At 41.2% G+C, this 11,743-nt stretch overlaps 1 long non-coding RNA gene across 1 annotated transcript; it reads right to left on the bottom strand.

Moving 5' to 3' along the window:
• Window positions 1-427: 427 nt before the first annotated feature.
• Window positions 428-9,497, bottom strand: LOC147347120 (uncharacterized). The gene is made up of 2 exons (XR_015152120.1): window positions 9,216-9,497; window positions 428-1,132 (listed from the first exon to the last, which is right to left on the bottom strand). It is a non-coding gene; the product is annotated as an uncharacterized LOC147347120 (long non-coding RNA).
• Between the last annotated feature and the right edge of the window lie 2,246 nt (window positions 9,498-11,743).

Raw genomic sequence — 11,743 nt, 5'->3', positions numbered from 1 at the left:
TCTTGCCTGGGACAACTCCATGGACAAAGGAGAGGAGCCTGGCGGACGATAGTCCAGGGGGTCGCAAACGGTTGGACATAACTCAGTGGCTAAACAACAACACATGAATTGTGAGTGGTAGAGTGGGATGGAAAGAGGCGGAGTAAAACTCAGGTCTTCATTCACCGTTTTCCTCATTAGAGCTGAATCTCAAGTGAACTTCAGCACCCTCCTCAGTAAACCTTTCTCCTTCAGCCTCTTCTTCTTTAGGCTTGCAGTGACAGGTCCTCAGACCTAGCGTTTAACCTGTTTTGAGTTCTGAGCCAAGCAAGACAAACTGGACACCTTCCCCATTCTTGGGGAGACCCCAGCCTGAAAATGAATTTGGGACACACAGATACAAATAAACCCATCTCCATGTGAGCAATGAACAATAGGAAATGTATCATCAGTTTTGACATTGAGGGCATTTATTTACCTTGACAGGTGCATTCTGCTTTGTAAAATAGTTGTAGCATCTCAGGTTCCACCCTCAAAAGAATTTGAAGCCTGGACACAAGTAGAGTTGCTCCATTTTTGGTTCAGGACCCCACCCCAAGAGTTTTCAAGGCAGCAGCCCTGAATCAGGGCAGATTCAAGGAACTATGACTTTCTCCACCCAGGAGAGTTTTTCAGTGCCTATGCTCTACCCATGAGAGAGATGGCGTGTGGTGATTCATTTAACCATCCATCGGATCTTGACTAAGGACACATATGCCAGTTACTCTGTGTGGCTCCGAGGACACAGTGGAGAGCCATATAAACAGCTTTTGCCTTCAAGGTGCCTGGGGGGAGCTGGTGGACATTGCTATCAGGTAGATGCAAAAGTTGTTAAATTTCTTAATGTTCTACACCTTCTTTGGGAACCTTAAAAAAGTCATGGAGCCTTCAGCAGTGACATTTACTATCAGTCATGTAACCGTAAGGGCAGCAAGCAAGGAGAGCTTGGACGCACGCTTGAGCAGAGGTGTTTTCTCTCACGCTGAGACCATAACAGATCCATTCTTCCTTGTTCTGATTAGTATTCACTGCTTATGTTTAGCTGCCTGCAGTTGATACCCGATTTGTGAATGGCACTGAGGTACAATGCAGGGTTGGAAACTGGATCACAGACCTGCAAGTATTTAAAAAGTAGAACTTACTAGTAAAGTCAAATACATAAATGTCAGGATGATAAAAACTGGCATAAGGGAAATTTCAATGTGGTAAAATTGTTAAATTGAAGATTTAACTTGAAAATACAGTCAGCATAGGAAAAGAGATAATGAGAGGCGGAGGTAGGGGGTGCGGGGGGCCGGGGGAGAAGGACTGCAAGGATGGTAAAAAACTTCAATGAAACTGGCAATGGTAACAAAAGGCCTGAACAAAAAGAGGCTCCTGGGCTGCCTGTATCTTCCTGATGAAATGTCTCGATGCGCCCTCTAGTGGCAGTGGCTGGGTAGTGGTCCTCTGAGAGGGGAGCCTCTCCTGGAAATGCATCACCTTTGTAGTCTCTCAGGGGAGGCGGGCTGGCATCTCACAGGGTCGCACCCCAGCTCCCTCCTTGTCTTGCACTTGCTGGGCACTGAGCACAGCATATGTTCACACACGTCTTGTAATTTATAAAATATAACTGGCTTTTCAGCGAGTTCCTTATCATTTCAGGAGTTGTGCTTTCCCACTTGTAAACAGCCACACCACTTATTTGTTTACTTATTCATTCATCTGTGCACATTTATTAAGCACCTGCTCTGGGACAGGGATTGACTTCAGCACTGAGGCTACAGTAATGACAGGGTGTCCCACTTCTGCAGGGGTTTTTGTTCTAGTGTAGGATTTCTAATGATTTTTGCCACAAATGAGTTGGTCATTTTTTGAGTGTAAGTAGGTTATGGAGTGAAAATAGACACCAGAGAAGAAACAGCCAGAAAACCTGGGTTCTAATCTAGTTCCACTGCTTAATAGAGTGTAATTTCACTCAGCCTTAGTTTAGATCACTGTTATATCAAGGAAAAGCTACATTTTTCTCCATAGCACAATCCTTCAAACTACACATAATGACAGTCAAAACTGCAGTGGAAACAGTGTCCTTAGCAACCAACAGTCCTTTCTTTTCTGTCCTGGGTCAAGAAAGTTCCAGAGTTTTCCTGTCACCTTCAGACGTTAAGCAGTATTGTTTTATATACTTAAATGTCTAATCTGAAATAATTTGTCACTTTCAGATGTTAAGCAGGGGTCAACAGGTCCACACTGAAACAGGAGTTTGGGGCCAAAACCTCAAGAATAAAAAGAATTCTTTTACTAGCTACAGAAAGCTATGCCCAAGAAAAAGATGAAACTGATTGATTAGCATGCATTTAAATGGAGAGGAAAATTACACTGTTGAAGGAGAATTTGGTGACAAATTACTGATAAATTTATAGACAAGCTTCAGAGGAACATCTAATATATCTACATTGTTCTGGTAATAGTTTCATCAGGCTTAGCTGGAAATCTGCTCACTCAGTCCTTCTAGAGATTTCAAATGGAGAAGGCAACGGCACCCCACTTCAGTACTCTTGCCTGGAAAATCCCATGGATGGAGGAGCCTCGAAGGTTGCAGTCCATGGGGTTGCGAAGAGTCGGAAACGACTGAGTGACTTCACTTTCACTTTTCACTTTCATGCATTGGAGAAGGAAATGGCAACCCACTCCAGTGTTCTTGCCTGGAGAATCCCAGGGATGGGGGAGCCTGGTGGGCTGCCGTCTATGGGGTCGCACAGAGTCGAACACGACTGAAGTGACTTAGCAGCAGCAGAGATTTCAAAAGCTCCTAACAGCCTTTGTAAAACCCCTTCCTATTTAACACACCTAGAGTAACCTCTAGTTCCTTCACTCAACCTTGACTGATACAACTTTTCTTTTTTTTGGAAGATTAAAACAAGTTTTCATTTATTTTTTCACAAGGCTTAGAATCACATTATAATTTCTTTTTTTTTTTCTTTTTCTTTTTTTTTTCGATTCTTAAATTTAAAATTTACCCTCCTCCCTCCTCCCTCCCCATACCATCCCTCTGGGTCGTCCCAGTGCACCAGCCCCAAGCATCCAGTATCGTGCATTGAACCTGGACTGGCATCTCGTTTCATACATGATATTTTACATGTTTCAATGCCATTCTCCCAAATCTTCCCACCCTCTCCCTCGCCCACAGAGTCCATAAGACTGTTCTATACATCAGTGTCTCTTTTGCTGTCTCGTACACAGGGTTATCGTTACCATCTTTCTAAATTCCATATATATGCGTTAGTATACTGTATTGGTGTTTTTCCTTCTGGCTTACTTCACTCTGTATAATAGGCTCCAGTTTCATCCACCTCATTAGAACTGATTCAAATGTATTCTTTTTAATGGCTGAGTAATATTCCATTGTGTATATGTACCACTGCTTTCTTATCCATTCATCTGCTGATGGCCATCTAGGTTGCTTCCATGTCCTGGCTATTATAAACAGTGCTGCGATGAACATTGGGGTACACGTGTCTCTTTCCCTTCTGGTTTCCTCAGTGTGTATGCCCAGCAGTGGGATTGCTGGATCATAAGGCAGTTCTATTTACAGTTTTTTAAGGAATCTCCACACTGTTCTCCATAGTGGCTGTACTAGTTTGCATTCCACCAACAGTGTAAGAGGGTTCCCTTTTCTCCACACCCTCTCCAGCATTTATTATTTGTAGACTTTTGGATCGCAGCCATTCTGACTGGTGTGAAATGGTACCTTATAGTGGTTTTGATTTGCATTTCTCTGATAATGAGTGATGTTGAGCATCTTTTCATGTGTTTGTTAGCCATCTGTATGTCTTCTTTGGAGAAATGTCTATTTAGATCTTTGGCCCATTTTTTGATTGGGTCATTTATTTTTCTGGAGTTGAGCTGTAGGAGTTGCTTGTATATTTTTGAGATTAGTTGTTTGTCGGTTGCTTCATTTGCTATTATTTTCTCCCATTCTGAAGTCTGTCTTTTCACCTTGCTAATAGTTTCCTTTGATGTGCAGAAGCTTTTAAGTTTAATTAGGTCCCATTTGTTTATTTTTGCTTTTATTTCCAATATTCTGGGAGGTGGGTCATAGAGGATCCTGCTGTGATGTATGTCAGAGAGTGTTTTGCCTATGTTCTCCTCTAGGAGTTTTATAGTTTCTGGTCTTACGTTGAGATCTTTAATCCATTTTGAGTTTATTTTTGTATATGGTGTTAGAAAGTGTTCTAGTTTCATTCTTTTACAAGTGGTTGACCAGATTTCCCAGCACCACTTGTTAAAGAGATTGTCTTTAATCCATTGTATATTCTTGCCTCCTTTGTCAAAGATAAGGTGTCCATATGTGTGTGGATTTATCTCTGGGCTTTCTATTTTGTTCCATTGATCTATATTTCTGTCTTTGTGCCAGTACCATACTGTCTTGATAACTGTGGCTTTGTAGTAGAGCCTGAAGTCAGGTAGGTTGATTCCTCCAGTTCCATTTTTCTTTCTCAAGATCACTTTGGCTATTCGAGGTTTTTTGTATTTCCATACAAATTGTGAAATTATTTGTTCTAGCTCTGTGAAGAATACTGTTGGTAGCTTGATAGGGATTGCATTGAATCTATAAATTGCTTTGGGTAGTATACTCATTTTCACTATATTGATTCTGCCAATCCATGAACATGGTATATTTCTCCATCTATTAGTGTCCTCTTTGATTTCTTTCACCAGTGTTTTATAGTTTTCTATATATAGGTCTTTAGTTTCTTTAGGTAGATATATTCCTAAGTATTTTATTCTCTTCGTTGCAATGGTGAATGGAATTGTTTCCTTAATTTCTCTTTCTGTTTTCTCATTATTAGTGTATAGGAATGCAAGGGATTTCTGTGTGTTGATTTTATATCCTGCAACTTTACTATAATCATTGATTAGTTCTAGTAATTTTCTGGTGGAGTCTTTAGGGTTTTCTATGTAGAGGATCATGTCATCTGCAAATAGTGAGAGTTTTACTTCTTCTTTTCCAATTTGGATTCCTTTTATTTCTTTTTCTGCTCTGATTGCTGTGGCCAAAACTTCCAAAACTATGTTGAATAGTAATGGTGAAAGTGGGCACCCTTGTTTTGTTCCTGACTTTAGAGGAAATGCTTTCAATTTTTCACCATTGAGGATAATGTTTGCTGTGGGTTTGTCATATATAGCTTTTATTATGTTGAGGTATGTTCCTTCTATTCCTGCTTTCTGGAGAGTTTTTATCATAAATGGGTGTTGAATTTTGTCAAAGGCTTTCTCTGCATCTATTGAGATAATCATATGGTTTTTGTTTTTCAATTTGTTAATGTGGTGTATTACATTGATTGATTTGCGGATATTGAAGAATCCTTGCATCCCTGGGATAAAGCCCACTTGGTCATGGCGTATGATCTTTTTAATGTGTTGTTGGATTCTGATTGCTAGAATTTTGTTTAGGATTTTTGCATCTATGTTCATCAGTGATATTGGCCTATAGTTTTCTTTTTTTGTGGCATCTTTGTCAGGTTTTGGTATTAGGGTGATGGTGGCCTCATAGAATGAGTTTGGAAGTTTACCTTCCTCTGCAATTTTCTGGAAGAGTTTGAGCAGGATAGGTGTTAGCTCTTCTCTAAATTTTTGGTAGAATTCAGCTGTGAAGCCGTCTGGACCTGGGCTTTTGTTTGCTGGAAGATTTTTGATTACAGTTTCAATTTCCATGCTTGTGATGGGTCTGTTAAGGTTTTCTATTTCTTCCTGGTCAAGTTTTGGAAAGTTGTACTTTTCTAAGAATTTGTCCATTTCTTCCTCGTTGTCCATTTTATTGGCATATAATTGTTGATAATAGTCTCTTATGATCCTTTGTATTTCTATGTTGTCTGTTGTGATCTCTCCACTGTCATTTCTAATTTTATTGATTTGATTTTTCTCCCTTTGTTTCTTGATGAGTCTGGCTAATGGTTTGTCAATTTTATTTATCCTTTCAAAGAACCAGCTTTTGGCTTTGTTGATTTTTGCTATGGTCTCTTTTGTTTCTTTTGCATTTATTTCTGCTCTAATTTTTAAGATTTCTTTCCTTCTACTAACCCTGGGGTTCTTCATTTCTTCCTTTTCTAGTTGTTTTAGGTGTAGAGTTAGGTTATTTATTTGACTTTTTTCTTGTTTCTTGAGGTGTGCCTGTATTGCTATGAACTTTCCCCTTAGGACTGCTTTTACTGTGTCCCACAGGTTTTGGGTTGTTGTGTTTTCATTTTCATTCGTTTCTATGCAAATTTTGATTTCTTTTTTGATTTCTTCTGTGATTTGTTGGTTATTCAGCAGCATGTTGTTCAGCCTCCATATGCTGGAATTTTTAATAGTTTTTCTCCTGTAATTGAGATCTAATCTTACTGCATTGTGGTCAGAAAAGATGCTTGGAATGATGTCTATTTTTTTGAATTTACGAAGGCTAGCTTTATGGCCCAGGATGTGATCTATCCTGGAGAAGGTTCCATGTGCGCTTGAGAAAAAGGTGAAATTCATTGTTTTGGGATGAAATGTCCTATAGATATCAATTAGGTCTAACTGGTCTATTGTATCATTTAAAGTTTGTGTTTCCTTGTTAATTTTCTGTTTAGTTGATCTATCCATAGGTGTGAGTGGGGTATTAAAGTCTCCCACTATTATTGTGTTATTGTTAATTTCTCCTTTCATACTTGTTAGCATTTGTCTTACATACTGCGGTGCTCCTGTGTTGGGTGCATATATATTTATAATTGTTATATCTTCTTCTTGGATTAATCCTTTGATCATTATGTAGTGACCTTCTTTGTCTCTTTTCACAGCCTTTGTTTTAAAGTCTATTTTATCTGATATGAGTATTGCTACTCCTGCTTTCTTTTGGTCCCTATTTGCATGGAAAATCTTTTTCCAGCCCTTCACTTTCAGTCTGTATGTGTCCCCTGTTTTGAGGTGGGTCTCCTGTAGACAACATATGTAGGGGTCTTGTTTTTGTATCCATTCAGCCAGTCTTTGTCTTTTGGTTGGGGCATTCAACCCATTTACATTTAAGGTAATTACTGATAAGTATGATCCCGTTGCCACTTACTTTATTGTTTGGGGTTCGAATTTATACACCATTTTTGTGTTTCCTGTCTAGAGAATATCCTTTAGTATTTGTTGGAGAGCTGGTTTGGTGGTGCAGAATTCTCTCAGCTTTTGCTTGTCTGAGAAGCTTTTGATTTCTCCTTCATACTTGAATGAAATCCTTGCTGGGTACAATAATCTGGGCTGTAGGTTATTTTCTTTCATCATTTTAAGTATGTCTTGCCATTCCCTCCTGGCTTGAAGAGTTTCTATTGAAAGATCAGCTGTTATCCTTATGGGAATTCCCTTGTGTGTTATTTGTTGTTTTTCCCTTGCTGCTTTTAATATTTGTTCTTTGTGTTTGATCTTTGTTAATTTGATTAATATGTGTCTTGGGGTGTTTCGCCTTGGGTTTATCCTGTTTGGGATTCTCTGGGTTTCTTGGACTTGGGTGATTATTTCCTTCCCCAGTTTAGGGAAGTTTTCAACTATTATCTCAAGTATTTTCTCATGGTCTTTCTTTTTGTCTTCTTCTTCTGGAACCCCTATGATTCGAATGTTGTAGCGTTTAATATTGTCCTGGAGGTCTCTGAGATTGTCCTCACTTCTTTTAATTCGTTTTTCTTTTATTCTCTCTGATTCATTTATTTCTACCATTCTATCTTCTAATTCACTAATCCTATCTTCTGCCTCTGTTATTCTACTATTTGTTGCCTCCAGAGTGTTTTTAATTTCATTTATTGCATTATTCATTATATATTGACTCTTTTTTATTTCTTCTAGGTCCTTGTTAAACCTTTCTTGCATCTTCTCAATCCTTGTCTCCAAGCTATTTATCTGTGATTCCATTTTAATTTCAAGATTTTGGATCAATTTCACTATCATTATTCGGAATTCTTTATCAGGTAGATTCCCTATCTCTTCCTCTTTTGTTTGGTTTGGTGGGCATTTATCCTGTTCCTTTATCTGCTGGCTATTCCTCTGTCTCTTCATCTTGTTTAAATTGCTGAGTTTGGGGTGTCCTTTCTGTATTCTGGCAGTTTGTGGAGTTCTCTTTATTGTGGCTTTTCCTCGCTGTGTGTGGGTTTGTACAGGTGGCTTGTCAAGGTTTCCTGGTTAGGGAAGCTTGTGTCGGTGTTCTGATGGGTGGAGCTGTATTTCTTCTCTTTGTTCAGTCGCGCTGTGGGGAGGGAGGGAGGGATGCTGCAAACAAATGACACTGGCGTGCGCTCGCAGTGCCTCAGCCACACTGGGTCTGCCCCCGCTCACGGCGCGTGTAGCCTCCCTGCCCACACTGCTCGGGCTCTAGGTTGTTCCGCCGGGAACAATCCGAGGCTGGCCCTGGGCTGCATGTACCTCCCAGGTCCAAGCCGCTCAGGTTCAGGCACTCGGGTAGTCCTCAGAGGCGCAGACTCAGTTGGGCCTGAGTTTTGTGCTCTTTCCAGGTCAGAGCAGCTCAAGTGATGAGGTGTTTGGCGAGCGCCAATGCTGCGACTTATCGCCTCCCCGCCACTCTGTTATCTGGGTGTAAAACCGGCGCACCTTCTCAGGCAGATGTTAACCGTCCAGACCCCCAAGAAGTTTTAGTTAGCAAAGAAGCCTGCTTACAGTTTTATAGATAATGTCTCTCTGGGGCTGCGACTGCCCCCTTCCGGCTCTGGCTGCCTGTCACCGGAGGGGGAAGGTCTGCAGCCGGCTATCTCTGTTCAGTTCTTTGTTCCGTGCGCGGGCCTGGCGGTGTCTTAGGTTGGGGCTGGCTTTTCGCGTGGTAGATATCCCACAGTCTGGTTTGCTAGCCCAAATTATTTCGCTCAGATAGTGCTCAGGGTATTCAGGCCAGATTCTTACTCTAAGCGATGCAGCCCGCGCTGCGCCTCCCTGCCCAGCCCCCGCTTGCTAATGGTGCGTGCAGGCGTCTGCGCTGCTTCTCCGCTGGGGGAGTTACCGTAGGACTCGCAATCTTCGAGTTTTAATTGTTTATTTATTTTTTCTCCCTGTTATGTTGCCCTCTGTGCTTCCAAAGCTCGGCACAGATTCGGCAGTGAGAAGGTTTCCTGGTGTTTGGAAACTTCTCTCTTTTTAAGACTCCCTTCCCGGGACGGAACTCCGTCCCTCCCTCTTTTGTCTCTTTTTTTGTCTTTTATATTTTTTCCTACCTCCTTTTGAAGAGTTGGATTGCTTTTCTGGGTGCCTGATGTCCTCTGCCGGCATTCAGAAGTTGTTTTGTGGAATTTACTCGATGTTTAAATGCTCTTTTGATGAATTTGTGGGGGAGAAAGTGTTCTCCCCGTCCTACTCCTCCGCCATCTTGGCTCCTCCCTTCTACAACTTTTCTTTTTTAAACTGGAGTATAGTTGATTCACAACGCTGTATTAGTTGCTTAGGAAGCATTACTACGAACAAAGCTAGTGGAGGTGATGGAATTCCAGCTCAAAGTGAAAAGTGAAAGTGAAGTCACTCAGTCCTGTATGATTTTTTGCAACCCCAAGGACTGAGAATTCCAGTTGAGCCATTTAAAAATCCTAAAAGATGATGCTGTTAAACTGTTGCACTCAATATGCCAGCAAATTTGGAAAACTCAGCAGTGGCCACAGGACTGGAAAAGGTCAGTTTTCATTCCAATCCCAAAGAAGGGCAATGCGAAATAGTGTCCAAACTACCATACAGTTGAGCTCATCTCGAATGATGGTAAGATTATGCTCAAAATCCTTCAAGCTAGGCTTCAGCATTATGTGAATCAAGAACTTCCAAATGTACAATCTGGATTAAGAAAAGGCAGAGGAACCAGAGATCAAATTGCCAACATCCGTTGGATCAAGAGAATTCCAGAAAACCTCCACTTCTACGTCATTGACTATGCAAAAGCCTTTGACTGTGTAGCTCACAACATAGTGTGGAAATTTCTTAAAAAGATGGGAATTCCAGACCACCTTACCTATAACCTGAGAAACCTGTATGTAGGTGAAGAAGCAACAGTTAGAACTGGACATGGAACAATGGATTGGCTCCAAATTGGGAAAGGAGTATGTAAAGGCTGTATACTGTCATGCTGCTTATTTAACTTCTATGCAGAGTGCTGTGCTGTGTTGAGTTGCTCAGTTGTGTCCGACTCTTTGCAACCCCATGGACTGCAGCCCATCAGGCTCCTCTGTCCATGGGGATTCTCCAGACAAGAATACTGGAGTTCGTTGCCATGCTCTCCTCCAGGGGATCTTCCCAACGTAGGAATCAAACCCAGGTCTCCTGCATTGCAGGCAGATTCTTTACCATCTGAGCCACCAGGGAAGCCCAAGAATACTGGAGCGGATAGCCTATCCCTTCTCCAGGGGATCTTCCCCACTCAAGAATGAAACCAGGGTCTCCTGCATTGCAAGAGGATTCTCTATCAGCTGAGCTACCAGCGAAGCCCTCTATGCAGAGTATATCACGCTAAATGCTGGGCTCAATGAATCAAAAGGTAGAATCAAAGTTGCCAAGACAAATATCAACAATCTCAGATATGAAGATAATACCACCCTAATGGCAAAAAGTGAGGGGGAACTAAAGAGCCTCTTGATGAAGGAGAAAGAGGAGAGTGCAAAACCTGGCTTAAAACTCAACATTCACAAAACTAAGATCATGGCATCTCGTCCCACCCGTTTATGGCAAACTGAAGAGGGAAAAGTGGAAACAGTGACAGATTTTATTTTCTTGGGCCCCAAAATCACTGTGGATGGTGACTGCAGCCAAGAAATTAAAAGACATTGCTCCCTGCAAGAAAAGCTATGACTAACTTAGACAGTGTATTAAAAAGAAGAGGCATCACTTTGCCAACAAAGGTCCCCATAGTAAAAGCTACAGTTTTTTTGGTAGTTATGTATGGATGTGGGAGTTGAACCATAAAGAAGGCTGAATGCAAAGTATTACTGCTTTTGAATTGTGGTGCTGGAGAAGACTCTTGAGAGTCCCTTGGACTGCAAGGAGATCAAACCAGTCCATCCTAAAGGAAATCAACCCTGAATATCCATTGGAAGGACTGGTGCTGAAGCTGAAGCTCCAATACTTTGGCCACCTGGTGCAAAGAGCCAATTCACGGGAAAAGACCCTGATGCTGGGAAAGATTGAGGGCAGAAAGAGAAAGGGGAGACAGAGGATGAGATGGTTGGATGGCATCACTGACTCAATAGACATGAGTTTGAGCAAGCTCTGGGAGATAGTGAAGAACAGGAAAACCTGGTGTGCTGCAGTCCATGGGGTCACAAAGAGTCAGTCATGACTTAACAACTGAACAACAATTAGTTTCAAGTGTACAGGAAAGTGAATCAGTTATAGGTAAACTTATATCCACTCTTTTTAGAGCCTTTTCCCATTTAGGCCATACAGAGTATTGAGTAGAATTCCCTGTGCTATATAGTAGGTCCTTATTAGTTATCTATTTTATATACAGTGGTGTGTATATGTTAATCCCAACCTCCCAATTTCTCCTCCCGTGATATAATTTGTTATTAAAACAAGAAGATAAAAGCCAATTGATTATTGAAATGCCTGCATCTAGGAAAAGAGAATCAGGGATTTGGAAAGTGGTATAAGGACCACAGCTTTTCATTATGTCTTGTAGCTGCACCAGGTCTTTATGTGGTATCTTTAGTTGTGGTATCTTTAGTTGTGGCATGAGAACTCTCAGCTGTGGCATGTGGGATCTAGT

This window comes from Bos grunniens, chromosome 23, assembly GCF_055505025.1.
Source record: "Bos grunniens cultivar Pamir isolate PY7600 chromosome 23, Bosgru_T2T1.0, whole genome shotgun sequence".
NCBI classification, from domain to species: Eukaryota; Metazoa; Chordata; class Mammalia; order Artiodactyla; family Bovidae; genus Bos; species Bos grunniens.
This window is presented reverse-complemented; position numbering and strand designations above follow the sequence as displayed.